At 36.5% G+C, this 21,320-nt stretch overlaps 1 protein-coding gene across 1 annotated transcript in view; it reads left to right on the top strand.

Moving 5' to 3' along the window:
- The window catches only part of LOC129228605 (carnitine O-palmitoyltransferase 1, liver isoform-like), a 120,551-nt gene that overhangs the window by 32,108 nt on the left and 67,123 nt on the right, over positions 1–21,320 (top strand). Inside the window, exon 2 of the mRNA XM_054863297.1 lies at positions 8,579–8,653. The gene's annotated coding sequence lies outside the window, so the exon portion shown is untranslated. The remainder of the gene's footprint in view (positions 1–8,578; positions 8,654–21,320) is intronic.

Raw genomic sequence — 21,320 nt, 5'->3', positions numbered from 1 at the left:
ATTCCCCTTCCATCCGTCACGTGATGAGCACAATACTCTAATCCGTTGTCAACCCCTCCTGGAAAATTTTGGAATGACGGGTATTGCGCAAAGGAATAGCGAATACCTTAGTTGCTAAGACGTACTTCTTGCCAATAGCCTTGCTAATTTTGATTCTTTGCAAGGGCGGATCTAGTCTGGAGGGAGCCATTTTTAAAAAGTAATGGGATGTCAAAGAACAATATTCGGGCTCAAACAGACGATCTGAGGCGAATTTTTGGTAATATAAGTCCTTAAAATTTAGCTTTAGGCTATTTACTCTCTTGAAGAGTGGGTCAAGGCCCTATGGTCACCTCTGGATCCGCACTCGATCGTATCGGGCTGCTTTTTTACATATTAGTCACACATTAGTTTTGAAGCAGGAAAATTTGCGAAAATACATTTTTCACTTAAAAGTTGCACTTGATTATTCTCAGGTGACAGTTATCGTATCACATGCAATATACAGACAGCCCAGTTATGCGATCCAGATTGCAGTTTCCTCTTTGCTGTGGATTCATCAGCTTGGTATAAACAATAACCAAGCTAGAGGCAGATGTGATGTCATTAAAGCTGAGAGTGCCATCGAACTGGTAGCCAAAACAAATGTAGCACACTAGCGAGTGTCCGCAGCATTGACGCGGTTCTACTCGTCAATTGAAGGCAAATCATGGGTGTTAAGCAGTTACTATATTTGTACCTTTGCTCTTATGAATCGATTCCAGAAAAAGCAATTCATGGATGAAAGCTTGGGTTTGCACTGAAAAGTCTGCAGCACTGCACAAAAAAAAAAAAAATAGTAGTACCGGTACTCGACAGCCATCGAAGATGTTTTATTGATGATATCAAAAAGGAGTTGTTTTGGAAGGCAAAAATGATAATTCCTGGAGGACTATGATGGATACCGAAATATTTCCTCGCACATTAATCGAACTGGATATTAGATTTTAAAATTTAGCGAAGAAAATAAACACACGGTAAATGCAAAAGTATGCTTAGTAATGAACTAGTTGGCTAGCTCTGTTGAACTGTTGAAATCCACGTAATACTCATATTTGTGATGACAACTGCCTGTGTTGTCACTGCGTTCCCAATTTGTATTTTTGTTAAATGACTAGCTGTCCGCCTTGTCCAGTGGTCAGAGGAGTCTGACTGCGATGGGGAGGTCACGGGTTCGAACCCTCGCTCTGGCATGGATGTGCTTTATTTCTCCTGTCCTTGTCCTTCCTTTGTGTGACTGTGTGCCGTGAAAGGTTGCCTTTTCCCGAAGGACTCCCATATGGTACGTCACTTTGTGATAGAAACAAGGGACCCTCGGGGGTGATGTAAAAGGTTGCCTAAGCTATAAACGCGTCCTTATGGAATGTAGGTATTGTGGAAGTCGGACTTCCCACCAAATTACGGTACAGTTGGAAAAGTGAAGCAGCACACCCCAAATTGCCAGCGTGGCTGGCACACGACAACAACATTACATGATTCAAAGTAAAAAATATATTTATATGAAGAATTCATGGAAAACGTCGTTTTCTTTGAAAGTATAACTTAAATGTAGATTTTCATTGATAACGAAATAATTTTTGTCCAACTATTTTCGTTTAGATTTATAAGTACAGGTACTGACAAGCATGACTTTGTCAGAGAAGAATTTTTGGTATCTTATAGTTGCAAAAAATAGCAATAATTTGAACTCAGTTTCTCTCTGAAGCAATTATTCATTATTTGAATTAATTACGAAGGCTTCGAGCAAACAGAAACAAGCCATATCGCCATTGACCCTGTAAGAATAGGAACTCGACCCTGATCCACTACTTGCGAAGTCAGATCGGTATTCAACCTACATCGAGTCAACTTTTCGGTTGAAAAAGTAAGTGAACTCTTGTAGGTCACTTTCTTTACGTGAGAAGACAAGAAAAGCATTCATAAAGAGAGTAGTACTACAGTTGATTCTTTTTATAAATATGAGCTGAATATTTTTCTTAAAGGGTTGGAAACGAAAAGAGATAGCTTTTGTTTCCTTTTAATCTAACCCAGGGATTCTCAAACTGGGTGCCGTAGGAAGAGACCAGGGGTGCTGCGAAGTGTCCATGGTATCAAAAGGTGGGTGTGCAAAATAAGGTCATCCCTTCATTGACGTAGCATAGTAAAAATTTGCTTGAGCGCGACTTCATCGTAATCAGAAACATTAACTGATGATAAAATGTTATCAACAAGCAGTTTCTAATTACCAAGTAGCAGAAACAAACAGAAACCAGGTATTACAAATTATTACAGAAGAGTGATGTGAAAACTACCTGAACTTATTTTAAAGTAAGTTTCGTTTCGACATGGATCATTGTAGGATACTAGTATGTAAAAATTATTTATTTTACTTGAACCCTAATTTATGTTCCTAATAAGACTAAACCGTCTTTCTTTGTTAAAACTGCTGAAAAACATAATTGAAACTTAAATTGTCACTTGTTTAATCTTTTTCTTTGTTTTTATGAGTCATCTGATGAGCGTGCAAAAGCTGGAATCAATTCAATCATAAATGAGGAAGATACTAGGTTATGAACCTCGTGGTTGTTTTATTTGGGGTACTTATATAAAATAGAGGGCTCGGGAATGCCGTAAGAAAGTTCTAATTCTTCAAAGGGTGCCGCGAGTCGAAAAAGTTTGAGAACCCCCAAAAACCGTTTATTGGGCATGTTGCTCAGAAACACCATCTCGTTTTCAATAATTCTTCTGGTAAACTCACAACTCTAAATGACTTTTTGGAATAACTGCTGTTTTCTTTTCATAAAACGTTAAAAAAAAAAGAAATAAATTAAAAAAAAAAACATATTTAAATTATTTGATAACATTTTAAGCATCTTGTAAATAATTGAAATTCACAAAATTTTATGAAATTTAATGTTTACGTAAGCGAATCTCTGCTTGTTTAGTATGTGCCCCACAGTTTTTTTCTGCGACTTTTCACCATTTGAAAGCAAAATAATTAGTTCTTCTGATAGGAGATACGACTGTAGGCTTGCCAGATTTCTGAAATGTTCAACCGGGACACAGGACAGATTGCTTTCATTATATTTATTCATTTGTGACAGTTTCTGTGCTTCATATGGTATCAATCGCTTGAAGCAAACAATAGTTTTTTGAATGACACGTAAAATGTTCGGCAACATTTTAAAAAAAGAAAAAAAAATCATGTTCTATATAATCTACTACACCAAAAACTTTTTTTTTTTTTTTTTTGGAACTATGACGCGAAAATTTCGCTCTCTAAGTAAGTATTTAAAACAACCATCGGTATGGTAATCTGAAGAATCAGAGGAACATAAACTTCAGTCAAGTGAGGATAACAAACAATTCGTGATTTCTCAATAAAACTGTAATTTATTTATTAATTCCATGCGCTATATTGGCTTTTTCATGTTCAATTTTTATGCAAGGGTGCATTTTAGGGCAAATATTTTTCAGCTTACACTATATAGTGTAACTGGAGCAGTAACTCATCGAACCGTTTACACTGATAGAACTTCTTAACTTGCGAAATGCCTGAAACTAAAAGTGACTTACATTCTAGCAGTCTGAGATACAATAATAATATCCGAAACCGAAAGTACAGGAAGCCTACATGATTTCGCCAAGCCAAAACTTTTTTCCCTATCATTGTTGAAATATTTAGTATATGTATTGCAGGTCGAAATTCCGACACAATCTTTAAATAAGTGCCAGAAAGAGAAATTCTTCTTAATTCTAGAAACAAAAGTTTTGCTTCAAGAAGAGCACAAAAATGAAGTATTGGTGATCCGAAGCCTCCCGCTATCTGATAAACGGGTCACTTGAAACAGGTTCCTGTTGAGGAAACGAAGAAGATATCCGCTGGAGGAAGTGAGAAAAAAAGCGGCACTTCCTCTTGAAATAAGCACGCAATGCAAGTTCTACTCTCAGAAACTCCATTGTAAGTAAAGACTCATGTTAAATTATATATACAGGGGCCGATCCTAGGGTGTCGGCCGCCCGTGTGCAAAGACCTGATGTGCCGCCCCTCAAGAGTTATTTGCATATTTTGACTAATCTTTAACGTCTATATAAATCTTTCTTTAAATTTCTATGCCAAGTTCGAATTTAAAAAAAAAGGGGGGGGGGGGCAGAAGAGTGATCTTATAAAAAGGAAGAAATGTTTTATAGTAAGAAACTCCTTATGTACAATTTATTTATTTGAAGAAAGTAATAGATACCAAAATTTACTAGTCGTAAAAACGCATTTTCTAGTCTTTCTTTGGTGACATCAGAGAAGGGACGGAGGAAGGGGAAGCGTGGAGGGAAGTGTCAGGGGTTCAGGGGAGGAGGATTGCTCCAAGAAAATTATTGAAATTGGCGTATGAAAAATATTTTTAGTTAATCTTTAGTTGTGTTTGGTTGCAAGGACAAAAGAGTCAAGTATATTCAAGGTGCATGGAGAAATTTTCGAAATTGACGTCAAATATCGCAATTTTAGGAACTTTTTCGAGACTTTTGGTGAAAGTTGCAGTTCTTTCCTAAAACTCTTTCAATTTGAAGCTAATTTTTAAGACCGTATAACTTAGGAAGGATCGGCGTTCTTCCCGAAAAATCTCCGAAACTGAAATTTTAAACCCGCAATTTTGGATTACCTTTGTTGACGTTGCAAGAGGGAGGGAGATTCAATCGTCTCCCATCGAAAGATTTCGAAAGGGAATCTGGCGGCTATCCTCCGGTAATTTCTCTGCACTTTTTTTTCAAAAACCCGTTTTTGGCTAGATTTAAAAACAATTGGGGAAACGTGAAAATATTCGTAGAAAAATACTTTTCGGAAATGAAATCCATTATAGGCTATTTTTTGGGAAGGAAGGATTTTGGAGTTCTTAAGCAGATATTTCTAAAATCGCAATTTTATATTATCTTTGGTGACGTTAACAAAACTGGGAAGCTTCTACGGATCTTTCGGATATTTTTCAACACTAATATCTGAAAAACGTAACTATAAACTTTTGTCCACCTCACCTCGACGATTGACGGATATGCCCTAGCGCCGTAAAAAGTTACATAGGCCTGGCAGTTCTCCTCCGGAATTCTTCAGAAATATAAGTCCCAAAATCGTATTTTAAGCATTGTTTGATAACGATGGGACTAAGAGCGGCCAGGGGTTTAGTGTGCCCTCAGGAACTGTGTTTTTGAGACTGAAGTCAATATCAGGCTAGTTTAGGCAGGAAGCTGTGGCTCCACGGAACCGTCTAAAAACGAGATTTTCAAGTATAGTGATTGCGTTGGAGAAAAGGGGGATCCGGGGTCTTTCCCAAAAGTTCTTCAAACTGATGTTTGAAAAACGCAATTTTATTTTGTTTTTCAATACGTTAAGTAAGAGGGTGTGGAATTAGGGGCTTCTCTAAAGACGCTAATTGAGACTGTCTTTGGTAGTAATGTTTGCGAATGGATTTTGGGGTCCTCCACTGCAAAAAATTTCGAAAAATGCCAAAGCAATTTTATATGACGGTTGATGGTAGGAAGGGTTGTCGTCTGAAAACACGTTCTGGATTTTGGAGTCAACATTTTTAGGCTATGTTTGATTAAGTTAAGGTGGAAGAGGTGAATCAGAGGCTTAATTGGGTCCTTAAGATCAATGGTTCAACCAGCGAAATTTTCCGAAAGTAAAGTGCTAGAAACGCAAATTTAAGCCTTCTTTAGTTTCGTCAAGGAGGTCATGGCATCCTTTTGGATCTTCGTTTCGGAGCTACATTTAAATTTGCTTCCCGGGGCAAGGGCCCTGTCCTCCTACCTGATCTGAAACCGGGCAGTTCATTCAAGGTTTTAATCAGAAAAATTATCGTAAAGGGGGAAAAGTACAACATTTTAGTTCGTCATTCACATATGTTACTCTCAAGGGAGTCGCAATTTTCCACTTTCTCTCCACGCATCCACGACTGTTAAACACCGAAATGGGAAGATTGGGTGCCGAAGATTGAGCGCCGACTATTGGGCGCCGCATATTGGGCACCGGGAACTTTGGGCGCCGAGCATTTTGGGCGCCGGGAACTTTGGGCGCCGAGCACTTTGGACGCCGGGACTTTGGGCGCCGAGCATATTGTGCCCAGTATTCCCGGGGCCTAAAATGCTCGGCGCCCAAAGTTCCCGGCGCCCAAAGTGCTCGGCGCCCAAAATGCTCGGCGCCCAAAGTTCCCGGCTCCCAAAGTGCTCGGCGCCCAAAGTTCCCGGCGCCCAATATGCGGCGCCCAATAGTCGGCGCACAATCTGCGGTGCCCAATCTTCCTAGACCGTTAAACACAGAGTTTGTTGTTTGAAATGCTTGCGAGAGTATCTAATCAGTATAGCTTTTTTTAAATAAATAAAATATGTCTTCATTGTTTAGGTCTATAAAAGCTTGGGGGGGGGGGGGGTAAACATAAGTGGCCGCCCTCAGGACTCCTTTTAGACTGCACCATTTCATACTTCAGAAAGGGGGGCTTTTCCCCTCCCCTGTATCCATGCCTGATTACCGGTTCTATCACAAACTTTGCAACCAAATGAAGCATGTGTGTTAAGAGTAGATATTAATGGACAAAATAAACTAACACAATGTTCCCTAACATTCTATTTTTCTTAAACTATGCTATGCTGCCGGGAAATCGACACATACTTTGACAATCAGCATATTTATTCTACTTATTATAAGTTATCTTGTGAGAAATTCTTGAGGAATTTTGTTTGATTATAAGAACTATATGATGCGGCCTGCGGCCGCCCCTTGCTTTGGCCGCCCTTGTGCGGCGCACACTCTGCACACCTGCTAGGATCGGCCCTGTATATATATGAGTTTTTCCAGCTTCACTTTTCTTCAATTTGAAGAAGGCAGTGACACCGAAAAGTCTATAGTGACACTGTTTGGCTTTCCCCATTAATGTGGCATTACCTAAACGAGACGAGTACAAGGGGGTAAAATCATCTCAGAAAATATTTGTAAAGGGGGGGGGGGTATGAAGTAATTTCATCTTGAAAACTGAGAAACTGCATTTGTAAACAAGGGGAATGCATGAGATATTTTCGTCACAGGGAGCGCATTTTTGAACGAGTGGTTGCATAAGAGAGGTTTCATTCCAGAAAATGCCTTTTTGAACGAGGAGAGTACATGGGGATGGGGGAGTCATCCCAGAGAATTCATTGTTAACCGAGGGAAGAGCATAGGAGCAATTTCAGCCTAGAAAAGTATTTTCAAAGGGGTATATGGATGTAGTTTAATTGGACGAGGAGATCGTTCACCGTGGATGGTGATTAATTTCATATCGGAATATGCCCCCTTCCCATTTTTTCTTGCATAAAATTTAGTAGTTTCATTAACTTTTCTACTACAATAGGGTTAAATTTTACATCCCCCCCTCTTTGTTTCGCTCTTCCGGCACAAACTTTAAGTTCATAACCATAAGTTCCCGTCAACACGAAGTCAAAACTAACTGCCCGGTAAAAGTTGAGAGAAAAAAAAAATTAACTCTAATTTGAATTCCGAAACTTTGAATTCAAATTATGTTTTTCGCAATCACGAGTTGCGACAAGACTCTACTGGTTAGAGTTATTGTTTCAAGAAATGGCTCCCCCGCCCAAGCATGTCCCTCCTCCTGGGTGCTTACGTGTATATAGTTGTGTGCGTGTGTGTGTAGGCTTACGTGTGTGCACGTAGGCGTGTGTGTGTAGGCTTACGTGTGTGCACGTAGGCGTGTGTGTGTAGGCTTACGTGTGTGCACGTAGGCGTGTGTATGTGTGTAAAGGCGTGCGCGCGTAGGCGACTGTGTATGAGCATGCGTGTGTAGGACATGGACGCCACCGCCCAGCAAAAGTGGATTTCGGGGGAGAGTGCTCAGGACCAGCCGCGCCGCCGCCGGTGGATGGTGGTGCTGCAGGCCTGGTCCAAGCTGAAAAAGGAACCGGAACATCAAGGACTGTCAAGTGAGAACAATAAGCAATCGTGATTGCTCAAAAAAAAAACGTCGTGAACCTTGAAAGAAACAAAAAGCATTGTACATTGCTAATTAGGGTCTGATTAATGCACGGTCGAGCGGGCCGTGACCTGGGTGCCATAATTCAAGCGGCACCAAAACATGTGGCCAGAATTATCCCAAATTTTTCATTTTTTATTGGGTAGTTATAAAGAGCCTCAGTAAATAAGTTAGAAGGTTATGTTTTTTTTTTTTCTATATTCCCAAAGAATAATCATTAAAAAAAAGCCTACAATCATTAGCATATTTCAACTGATTTTCCGTAGGGAGACATAAATTTCAAAATAAAAAGTCAAAATGGGTCATAATTTGCCTAACCTATCCTAAATCCAGTGACCAACAACATCGTTAATAACTTAGCTGAATGGTAAAAATAGACCCTTTCTTCTCTCCTCAGTAATGGACCATGTCTGCTCTAAGGGACATTCCTGCTCTAAGAGTCACACACATATAACTTTGAGTTTTGCCAAATGCTTGTTAATTGGTTATTGACACCTTATAACGACTGCATAACTTTGCCTGTTTGTGTATTTCATAAAACACACTCCATACTTGATTCTGTCCTGTCTTTTCAGCTGCCACAAAAAGGACCGACCCTGTTTCCTTTACGCATCACACCTAAAGAACAACAAGCACATTGGAAAAAAAATGTAAGTTGAATTGCATTTAATTTGTTGATCCTTATAATCTACTGAAGGTTAAAAAGAATAAAGAAGTGTAAAATTTGGCAGACTGGTTGATGGGGAAAGTCTTTTAAGTTATTCGGCATTTTTTAACATACAATTCACACTGATAAAATTGTATTCAAAGTAAGCAAAGAAATAATGATCAAATTTCCGTTAAGTTATAAGGGTTTTTCTTTAATTTAAAGTTCAATTTGAGAGTAATCTTTGCAACTTGCACTTCGATGTATTTTTTACTTCTTTAAAATCAGGGTTTTTCTAACGCGTATGAAAATTGAAAAAAATTATTCTAATTTTTCTTTTTGATGATCTGGCAGTAGGTTCATTCCATACGAAATGAGCAAAATTCGCAAAACTCGGGGCCGGAGGGACTCGGGTTCGATCCTCGCTGGTCGAAGACCCACCGTCGTCATTAAAGGGGACTGGGCGACGTTAAATATGCTCGTGGTCTCAATGTCCTCCAAGTGAAACGATACCTCTGGGGGTGCTAGTACCAGGTAGCTGTTAGCTCTTGGACTAGTTCTAAATTCTCATTAACTGTTCGATCCGGTGATGGTGCTGCCATCTATCGGTATATAAAATAATTGGAGGCAAGGCACTTAGTATGCAGTCCTCGACATAAATACAGTTGAAGTCAGTTGTGACTCTTGAATAGAATAGAAAATTCGCAAAAAAGTGGTGGCCGCATGGTAACTGATTTTTATGAAATTTGGTATACAGGTTCATTTTATGCCTATATAAAAATATCTAAAATATTTTTGCTTCAATCTTTTTATTTGAATAGTTACATGCGATTGAAAATTGGTCAAATTGAACAGCATTCTCATAAATGATAAATGTTGCATTTTTGAAGGCTTGTATCTTATTAACTATTTAATGAAAACATAAAAGTTATATGCTGTTGCAATCTATGGAGTAGGGTAATTAATCTGATGTCAGTAAAATTTTCAAAGTTATTATAGTTAACTTTTAACCGAGTTTCAAAAACTGAAAATATTTCAATTTTCTCATAATTAAGCATTTTATTTTTTAATCTCAATCTTTAAGGAATGCATTAGCTTTGTTGAAATTAATACCCAATAATGTGCTAAGTATCATAAAAGAAATATCTTACTTTTGAAGTTGTACTTTAAATCCTTTGTCTTCAAAATCAGTTTTAAACTTAGTGACATTTCGTAAAATGATGATTTTCCCCTTCACATAGACACGAAAATTCAAATGAGGGAAAATTCAGACAACTATAAAATTTTACAAGAATATAGAGCTGTATTTCTACTATTTGCTTGAAGAAACTCGAAATTGGTTTTTGATTTTCAAACGTAAAATAAAATTCAAAAAAATAGCATTTTCTTTGTGTTTTATGGGTCAATCCATACAGGTTCGACGGATGGGTGCGCTCGACCATTTTTAATTTTTTTGAAATTCATATCCCTAAAAGCTGGATATGAAAGATGTTTAAAACCACTTTTACTTTTTCTCTCAACTGGACCTTTGATTTTTTAGAGGTCATCAAAAGTGAATTTCGTATTCAAAAATGGGACTTTTAGATCTTTGCATTTTGGCCAAAATCTATTTCAATAACATTTATGACAGTTAATTTAACACTTTGATGTTAAAGTGCATAAATTGATAGTCTTACATGCTGAGTTACGTAGCTGTAAGTTAATCTTTACTAATAATAAAGCTGAAAGTCTCTCTGTCCGGAGGATGTCTGGATGTCTGTAGGATGTCTGTGACGCGCATAGCGCCTAGACCGTTCGGCCGATTTTCATAAAATTTGGCACAAAGTTAGTTTGTAGCATGGGGGTGTGCACCTCGAAGCGATTTTTCGAAAATTCGATTTTGTTCTTCTTCTATTTCAATTTTAAGAACATTTTCCGGAGCAAAATTATCATAAGATGGACGAGTAATTTACGAAATCACCATGACGTGGAATGGGAGAGCGAATGAACATAACCAATTGGCGAGAAATTCGTCATTTACTATTTGTAAATATACAGGCGAACCGAATGACCTTTTAATTTTCAACTACGGGCAAAGCCGTACGGGAGCACTAGTAATTAAAATAACGGCAACAGGTTCAAGTTCAGGGTCAAATGTAAAAATTTTACTCATTTCAAAAAAGGATAACTCACGTAGGGGACGGAAACACCAAACGAAATACGGCAAAAACTAATCACTGGAACCATGCTAAAAAGAATATGTAACTGTTTCTGTGTTTTTGTGCGCCCATTATAGATTACAGCTCCTCAAAAATAGGAAAAATAACAAAAATGACATTTTTAGACGCCTGTAAACCAAAAGGGGATGGATTGAAAATAAAATTTCTTGGCCAATTGAATATTCCATTCAAGTACTATGCATGTTATACATATTGTTTTTTGTATTTGGTTTGTAAAAAAGATAGAGGTGTTTGAAATTGAACAATTTTGCTAGTCAATTCACACACTAAAACTGAAATAAAAAGTGTGAAAAATTCATAGCACCTTCTTAAATTACGTATATTGTGCCCTATATAATACATTATACTGAGAAAACATATTGTAATTTTCAAAATACCCTTATGTGAAACACACACATGTTGACCCTTGTGATGTGGAACACATGTTGACCCTTGTGTGAAATTACGAGATAGATAAACGACTCAATGATGCAAAAGCAAGTACATCTAACATTTATTCCGATTTTTAAAAAATGTACATTTTAGCAAGTACTTCATAAACATGCTTTTGAGAAAATGAGACACGAAAGAAATGGTTAGTTTTGCTAAACTTACAGTAAAGAGAACTAACTAATGAAATTTTGCCTTAGTTCAAGTTACCTCTAGTAACAAAAATACGCTGATACCAATGATTAAAATTTAGTAGCATCTAAAAAAACTTCAATATGTTACGTAAAAATACTTGAGTAAATTTAGATCATTCCCTCATCTTCAAAAAAAAACATCTGAAATAGAGAAAAAAATGAAATTTTCGGAAATTTTTGATTTTTTAAAATACGATTTCGTTATCAAGAAATTCATAAACAATTACTAAACTAGAGCAGATAGTTAGTTATAGATAGTTTTTCAATCTAAATCATTTTTACTGTTATTTTTTCATTAAAAGAGCTAGAAGAGTTATTTGAAATCTGAGTAAATTGGCAAAATTTCAATGTTTGTTAATATCTCAGATTCAAAAAAAGATCCGAATAAATTTTACTTTGCTCTTTCCCAAAAGAAATTTGTTTATAGAATGCGGAAATATTTATTTTTTAAGTGTCCGTTTATAACTTATGGAGTTATTGAGTCACAAACGGGCAGCAATGAACTCTGAAAATTTAGGTTTAGCGTAAGCATCAACTTCTGTTGTTGCTTGTCCCACTTGGCAGACAGAAACATCATACCAAGCCCATGAAGCCGTGCAAACAAAGTCCCTCCAAAACAGCAGAAGGGTCGGAATACAGCTGATTCAGGTCACAGCCGATGCAAGAGAAAATATGGGCGGGAGCAGCCTGAGTCAAATTGCATTTTGGGCACAAAATGGCTACATGTCGCTGTGCTCGAGTGTGTCCACTTCTCAGTCGGGCTAGGACGGTTTGTTGTTCTCTACTACTTGCCCGAAGTAAAGCAGCGCCAGGGCGGGATGCTTTGTACCATTCATGAATAGGGGGCTGTCTCCAAGAGGAACGGATGCTTTGCTTAACACGGGTTGCAATTTCTGAAAAAGAAAGGCATCCGTTATGGAGAGAGATCTCTCGGCTCCCCTGACGAGCCAGCCCATCAGCAATCTCATTTCCAAATACATCAACATGTGACGGTATCCATTGAAAAGTAATGGTGAGACGTTTACTCAAGTGTTTTAGATGTTGGATTATGTTCAGAGTCGTTTTGTCACCTTGTTTCCACTATTCAGACAGATGCTGAATATAGCTTCGGCTATCACTCAAGATCCAAATATCAGTACTGACACTCTCTGTGACGCAATTCAAAGCCCCCTCAATAGCTAGAAGTTCGGCCCGGAAGACGGAGAAAAAATCGGGGTTTTTAATACAAATCTTAATGCCGTTTCCTTCTCTGATATAAACACCGCTACCGGAGATAGCGCCGTCACCCCTGCTACCGTCAGTATATATTTGCAATGCATCACATGAGATTTGGTGAATAACCTCCAAAGCAAGTTGTCTAAGATACTCCGGGTGTTGGGAGCTCTTGTTGGTGTACGAGCACAAGTGAGGTTCTTCTAATTTCAACTTCTAATTTCAATAACAAAGCAACAAACAGTTTTTAAACTTCCATACTTTGCATTCCCTCATAGATATGCATGGTTTACCTAAATAAAAATTTTCATTGAAATCTGTGACATGTCAGCCACAGCTGATTTGCTCATTTCGCATGGAATGACCCAGTAACAACTTTCATTCAACCTACACTTACCTTTTATTTATTTATTTACTAGCTATGTTGCCCAGCTTTGCACGGTCTACTCCGAAAATAAAAGTAATGTCAAGTGACGCGTGTTCAACAACCAGGCTTAAGCAAAAAAAAAAAAAAAGGTAAAACTTTCCCAGGTCGCGGGAAAATAACCAAAAGGGAAATTTTTTAAATTCCCCGATAACAAGAAAGACCTCAAAACAAAAGCAAGATTTTTTTTTGTTGTTGTTTACAGTCAAGAAAAAAATGGTAACAGATTTTTCTTCTCAATGATTTTATTCACGCTAATTAAAACTGAGCTCGTGGCAGATAATAAGTTTCCGATTTAATATTGATATTCCTTTATTTAAAAATACTTTTCACTTTATTCCTGGTGGTTTTATAACCTTGAAGAATTTGAAATACGAAGAGAGAAAATCAACTTTACTTGCATTTTTCGCGGGCTTTCGAATGAGATTAAAATTGAACCAACAGGATAATTATTTCGAATAGAAAAAACCATTTAATACCATCTTCGAAAAAAATTCAACCGTTTGAATTCCGATTAAAATTCAAACGGTTCGATACTTTTTTGGCGTTCGCCCCCCCCCCCCCACGTTCCTTTTCCGGTGCCTAAGCACCTCCCTGCCAAATTTGGTCGAGACCTGAATTAAACTGTGGATTTGCATCAGGAACATAAACACATACATATTTTTTCTGTTTTATCTTCATAGAAAAAGTTTATTTTATTTCATTTTATTTATTTATTTAGTTATTTTGTTAGAATCAGCGATTCTATACAGCATATGGTGGGTTGGTTAAAAATATCAATGTCTGGTAAGATTGATAAAATTTCCCTATCGCTGGTCCCGGTTATAGTTCTTGATGAAATTAATCGCTCCCATCTCAATTGAAATACGGAAAATACACTCAACTGTAGACTTGAAAACGCATAATTTTCTAATTTGATTTCTATCCGAAAGTATGAAGATGAAATTTGTTTCAGGTCTTAATCCACAATAGCTTATGACGTTCGTACTCTAGATTAAAAAAAACAAACTGAAAATGCTCAGGTCAAGGAATACGAGAGAGAACTGCCTCAAGCATTCTGTGTTTGTTTGAAGTTTGCGATGTGTCTTTACTCTCCTCCACACAGTAAGTAATGGGCGAAAATCTATACGACCTCACAGAAAATACTGCTTAAAACCAAGGTCTTCAGATTTAAAATTATTCCGCTTCGACAATTTTTCGTATCACGTTCTAAGATATTTCATTTGATTCCAATGTCGTTTCAGTGAGTATAAATATCTCTCCAGATATTCACTTGATATTTGTACGTGTAGTGTACAATTGATAGTTGTTTCTTTACGAACAAGTTCTCAACGCTTCTTATTTGTCGTTACTTATTATCTTCTTCCAAGGTATCTTGCAATTTACCTATGCGTGTTCTCTTAACGAGAAGGAAAGAGAAGAATTGTTGAAAACATCCTGTGTTTTGAGAAATAAATAAATACTATTGTTCTAAGAAATAACAGGAAATATGCAACGTAGTTTTACACAAATAACACAACAATAATAAAAAGTTTCTTGCTGATTACACGTGTGTTTTGGAGTTTCCAGGAACCTCTTTTTCAAATCCAAGCTGTGAGTTTTTTTTTTTTTTTTTTGAAAAAAAAAAAAGCTCAAACTTTGAACTGAAAAGGGGGTTTCTGGTGACCCCGAAACACGTGTATTCGGTAATCTGTTTGTTTGTGCTAAACTACGTTGGATATTTCCTGTTATCCGGTGTTTTGGTTGTAACTCAATGATCATCTTGTCCACTTATATCAGTACCCGACTAAGATAACGGGGGCCCAAGAGAAATACTTTTTTGAGGCCCTCTGTATTCAAATTTTAGTTTTAGGAACACTGTAAAAAAAATCCGGAAACGTTTCTGAGTATATGGGGCAGCTGAGGTTCATGAAATTTTCAGAAATGTTTCTGAGTATATCAGAATTTTCTTTCTGTAATTTCCAGAAACGTTTGTGAGTATTTCGGAATCCTCTTTCTGTAATGTCCAGAAACGTTTCTGTGTGTTGGATATTGTGCAACTTGTTCATGAAATTTTCAAAAACGTATCAGAATTTTCTTTCTGTAATTTCCAGAACGTTTGTGAGTATTTCGGAATCCTCTTTCTGTAATGTCCAGAAACGTTTCTGTGTGTTCGATATTGTGCAGCTTGTCCATGAAATTTTCAAAAACGTATCAGAATTTTCTTTCTGTAATTTCCAGAAACGTTTGTGAGTATTTCGGAATCCTCTTTCTGTAATGTCCAGAAACGTTTCTGTGTGTCCGATATTGTGCAGCTTGTTCATGAAATTTTCAAAAACGTTTCAGCGTACTACGGAATCCTTTCCGTATTTTTCAAAAACGTCTTCGAATAGTTCGGAATCCTTTTTCTCTGTGTGTGTGTGTTTTCTTCATCTATCTTTTTTTTTTAAATCTTATCCATGATGTTGTGTACTATGACAATATTAATTTTTTCTTTCGCATCTAACAGCAACAAAGCTGTGAAAAATGTGATCATAAAATCATTCGGTTTTATTATTTGTCTATTTATATATTTTATTTTATTTTTTGCGCTTTCTTTGTAACATCCTGTACAATTTTGATTTTCAAATGTCAAATCAATTTCATGGTTAATACTTGAAGAACCAATTGAAATTAATATATTTATCATTACCAATTAAGCTTTATTCAATGATTCATATAATTCGCAACGGGTAGCTATTGAAATTCTAATGGCAACGTGATTAACACATGACAATTTTCAATTCATTGAAATTCAATTCATAAACAAAGGTTAGAAAGAAAATCAAAAGAAAGAAAAATTTCATATCAGCATTAAAATGTCTACAGACATATTTTTAAAATCATTTTGCCGCAGTTTGTTTAATTCATTAAATTTGAAGGGTTAATTAGATGAAATTTAAGTTTACAAATTTTTTTCCAATCTTATGTTTCATTTTAAGGTGTAATTAATGTTCTTTAATGACATTAGCCAAAAGCATGGGGTTCCAGAACTCTCCCCCGGAAATGCGTTGATATTAAAGTTCCAGAAACGCAATTTTCGACGTTTTTTCGTGATGTTAGAGAATTGTGTGGTCTTTCCCCGGAAATGTTTTGGAACTGGAGTCTTAAAAAACACGATTGTACAATCCAACTTTGAACTCATCCCTTCCATAACGTTAGCAAAGAATTTCTCTGGCAGTTTTTGAAATTTTCGCTCCAAAAATGGAAAATTTTACATGTTGTAACGATGACCAGAGGGAGAGAGGACTCTTCCTTGGGAAATTTTTGGAATTCAAACTCGAAAAAGTCAACTGGAGGTGATTTTTGTGATGCGAGGAGGGCGGGGGGAAGTTTGGTTTTCTCCTCTCCCCCCAGAATTTCTCGAATTTTGAAACCTTTCGGGGGGAGGGCGATCGCCCCAAATCCCCCCCCCCCCCCGTGGATCTGCCACTGGTTGGAAGCAGTAATTTTTCATCGACTTTTTTTTCCATTGTCACATTATTGTATGAAAATGTATTTTTAAAAATTCATTCTTAAGTATCTATTTGCTACCTAAAATGCACAAAAAATACGATAATGAGATAACAATGATCTGTTTTATTAAAAATAAAAGTTTTGAACCCTTTCTGATGATTTTTTTTATCGTTACTGTGTTTTTTTTTTTTTTTTTTAGTTCTCACTCAATATCAAAAAAATAATTTGGAACCATTTTCCGATTTATGGTAGTTTTTAAAAGCTAAGCAGATCAGCAATGAATTTTTCAAAAGGAAAATTTTGCATTTCAGACAAATAACACAAGTTTGTAGATCATTTATGTTTGTAGCTTTTTTTATGGAGGAATGTCGGTATAACACAAGTATCAGTCGGTATAACAAATAACGTTTTTCAAAATCGAAGAATAAAAACCAATGACTAAGATATGAGTGAAAATATTTTTTAAACAGTACCGCAAAAATTTATTTGTTTTAGTAGCTTATGTGTTCTGCAGCACATTACTTAGAACACAGAAATTTCAGTTTTGGGTGTCAAAACAATTGTTTAAAATGTTTTATTGGTTATTTTAGGTTATCTATCGAAACAATATTGCTTCTAGAACCTATAGGTTTTTTCAGAACTGAAAGATCTTCATTTTTGACTGAGATATAAGGAAGGCAAAATGTACCAGGCGACCATCTTTGATCCACCATTTAGGATGGAAGCTCACATGGGAACTTTTAGGGGACTTCTCAGGATTCATTGTACACATGTTCATGAACTTATACTGAAAAATTCAGCTAATTATAAATTTCTGGTGCATCGACCCTATTTTGGCCTAAATTTACTGGGCAATATATGTGCTTTCTCAGCGTGCGCAACAAGTTCAAAGGAGATATTGGTCAACTACTGGTTGCAATGTAAACGGATTTTATCGTAATTTTCTATTCCATGCATCAAGACGACTCATTGCATTTCCTTTGTAAACGTACCATAAAAATGGATTCTTAACTGCTAGGAAATGACCGAAGAAATCAATTGATCAATAACATCCATGTCTTTAGCCGGGATTCAAGCTCGTGTTCACGGTTCCTTCTTGTTTAATTGTTTATTTATTTTTTTCATCTTAAGATGGTTAAATATATACCTTTTTCTGTTTTCTCATTTTTATGGTATGCAGATACCTGCACTAAAATTTTGCATACTCTACATCTATGCTATTGCTTTTGAAACATTTCGCTTTGTAGAATAATAGAATCAGCACATGCTAGAACAAAATCCCCAGTAGAATATTGAATTCTTGATGGAGTTTCACGTTGCGAAACAAATACTTTTTTAAATCGAGTAATAACATCTCTATTTCTTATATCTACCAACTTAATCAGATCAAAAGTGTTGAACACATCACTGTGCTTGGAATTTACAGTTTGCAAATTATGGGGTCATTGGTCTGGGCATATGTCAGTCCGCGCAGATTAGATTACGGAAGAAATTGCATTTTCATGAAAAGAACATCTCGCTGACATCATGAAATGAAGGAGAAAACTGCTGACTCATCTCCTCTATGAATTTTGAAACTTCTTGCTATTTGCTAAAATTACTTGTAATCAAAAATACTCATCTCAGGGAAGTTAAGCACACGTTTAAAGCAAGCCCGTCATTTAGGGGGTCAGGAAGGGGCAAATCCCTCCTCCTGGTTGTGGGAAATTAATATATTTACATGTAAGTGGGCGTGATTTTTTTGCTGTTTTACGGCATTGTTTATATTCAGTATTAGCAGTACCCGCACGGCTCTGTTCGTGCTTTAAAATGAAATAAAAAAAACTCTTAGAGCAAGTGTAAATTTCCCTTTCCACTCCCAAATAAAAAGAAAGATTCTGTTTCGTTAGTTAAAATGTGCACAGATAATTTTTTCTAATCTCCTAACATAGTCCATAAAGTAATTTTTAAAAAAAATCCTGATATAAAGATTACACTAGTCCGTCAAAATTCCCTCTTTCAAAGAGAATAGCATCTAATTTAAATACGCTTAGGATCATTTAAAATCGCCGTAGAAAAGCGTTTAGAGGTAAAAAAATATGATAATAATTTTTAATTCTCCAATCCGAAAGATACTGCAAATAAAAGAAGCAAAGAAATAGAAATATCACTAAACTTAGATTTATCGTCTCAAAATATTTATAAGCAGAACAAAAAGTAATCAGTAAAAATAAACACTGTACTGTCTAACCACGGATTGTATGGAAAGGCAAACATCCGGTTTACACGCGGAAATGGAAGCATCTATTAGTTTTCAGGGATGTCAGATTTTGGAGATGTATGTTAGCCTCGAAATTAAGCAGTCTCATTCAAATGAGCGGAATAGGCTCATAAAATTTTTATTTTTCCCCTCATTCAAATGCAGTCGCCTTAACTGGATGTTTGCCAATTCCATGCAATCCGTGGTCAAACAGCATTTGTACATGCAAAAACATGATAATGATCACGTTACTCGCTATCTACCGTTTGCAAGGAGAGTAGGTTTTGACAAACGTAAGGCAATGGGCAATGTGACCATTGAGCAATCCTGATTGCTGAATCAGAATCAAGTGGAAAATCTCCCAATCCAAAGAATAAATAATTTTGTTAAAATACTCAGTACTTAAAGAACGGGGGGAACGCTCCAAACCTCTTCTCCCCTACCATTACCAAAGATAATTAGAATGCATCTTTAAGACTGCAAATTAGAAAAATTTCTTCGTGCGGGCCCTCGAATTCCTCCTCCACATATCATCACGAAAAGATCGCATTAAACTGCGTTTTGCCTCTACAATGGCAAAAAAAAAAAAAAAAAATCCGCCGGAGAAACCCTGAACCTCCCTCTTTTTAACATTATTGGAGATAATTTTAGGTTTTTAAGGTTTCAATTTTGAATAATGGGCGGGGGGAGGGGGGTCGCACCCCAGCCCTTAAGATTGCGAAAGAGAGTTAAATTTCATTTCTAAGATTACAAATCAGAAAAATATGGCCCTTAGATGGGCCCTCAAATCTCTTCACCCTCTAACGTCATCAAAGATCGTTTAAAACTGCATTCTATGTTGCTATGCTTGCTACTATTTCGAAAATTAAACAGGGGAGCGCCACTGATACTCTTCTCCCCTAACATTACCAAAGATCGTCTAAAATGCGTTTTAAAGACTATAAATTCAAAAACTTTCCGGGGGAGAAACCCCCGGGTCCCCTTTACCTCGTAGTTAACATTATACTTACGATTGGTTCATATCGGCTTCCTCTTAAATCAGAAGTTCAATACAAGAGCCGTGTCCAAGGAGAGGGTTTTAGGGGTTAAAACCCTCCCATTGAAAGAAAAAATCAATGAATCATTAAACGATTTTCCAAAATGTATTTTAAGTTTTAATTAATTTTAGAGTTAAACTCTGACACAGTATTCACCCTCTTTAATATTTCCCCATGTTTAACAATTAGCATTTCCTCAATTGTAGGATTCCCAAGCCCCTTCGCTTCTAAGTACTTGAAAAAATTAACGACGAAGGAATGGCTGAAGAGTCCGACAATGCTGTAAGCATGCATGGGAAAATTATTTAAAAGAATATTAGACAATGACGTAGCCCCCCCCCCCCAAAAAAAAAAAAACTTAAGGGCAGGGAAAATGGTTACTTTGCTTACTGTTAGGTTTTTTTTATGGTACACCTTTAATGTTGGATGAATTAGTCGTTTCGCACATTAGAAAAGTGTTTCTATGCGAAACAGCAATTTCTTTTAAATAAAATTTTTATTTTCATTAAATTCCTGTTCAATGTTATTTGATGGAAAAACTAAAGAAAAAAAAAGAAAGAAACTAGCAATAGGTGGCATAAAAGAAATATGTGTGCTTTTACAAAATGTTCAACTGCACAAATAAGATTTCATTAAAAAAAAAAAAACACACACACACACAAAACGTATATAAAAAAGAAGCCTAGTTATCGAACTAAAATGAACTATTCAACACGCGTAGTTAGTTTTCCTTTGACAACGTAAGTTACAAAGGTAAAAAGTTTCAACCCCTCCCTTTATGAAATCCAGGACACGGGCCTGTTCAATACAATCGCCTCAGAACACAGCACTGATTACAGGAATACCACTTTGAGACGACGATATATGCACACGTTTGTTAAGAAAAGAGGAAAATTATTGGGAAGTATGTTAAACCTGCGTAGCCTAGTGAAAATTCCTTAAAAAATGATAGTTAAAGATGGGCTATATTGATATTTGTAAAATTCAAAATTTTTTCAAAGCATCGTATTTTTCCAAATGGCCCCCTCCGAGAATTCTGTCTGGATCCGCCCCTGGGGACATTAGGGGCAAGGACAAAACTGCACTGCGCTTAAAACAAAGTATTTTGCATAATCATTTACCAGGTGACAGAGCATTTTCTGGAGCCGGCTTGCCTTGTCCGTGCAGTGTTCCTTTCGTTTATTGAAATGTCTTTAACCAATAAATCACTCCTAACCAATATTTATCCATTTTTTATTTTTGAACATTCACGAATTGCTTTTGATATCCTCACTTGATCAAAGTTGATGTTACTCTGTTTTTTCAGATTACCATGACGACGGTTGTTTTTAATATAAAGTTAGAGAGCGGAATTTCCGTTGTCATAGTTACAAATCGCTTGCGGTTTGGTTTTATACAATACAATACAATACAATACAAAAGTGACGACCAGCAACTGGCTCT

The sequence above is a fragment of the Uloborus diversus genome, chromosome 1 (assembly GCF_026930045.1).
Source record: "Uloborus diversus isolate 005 chromosome 1, Udiv.v.3.1, whole genome shotgun sequence".
Classification (NCBI taxonomy): Eukaryota; Metazoa; Arthropoda; class Arachnida; order Araneae; family Uloboridae; genus Uloborus; species Uloborus diversus.
This window is presented reverse-complemented; position numbering and strand designations above follow the sequence as displayed.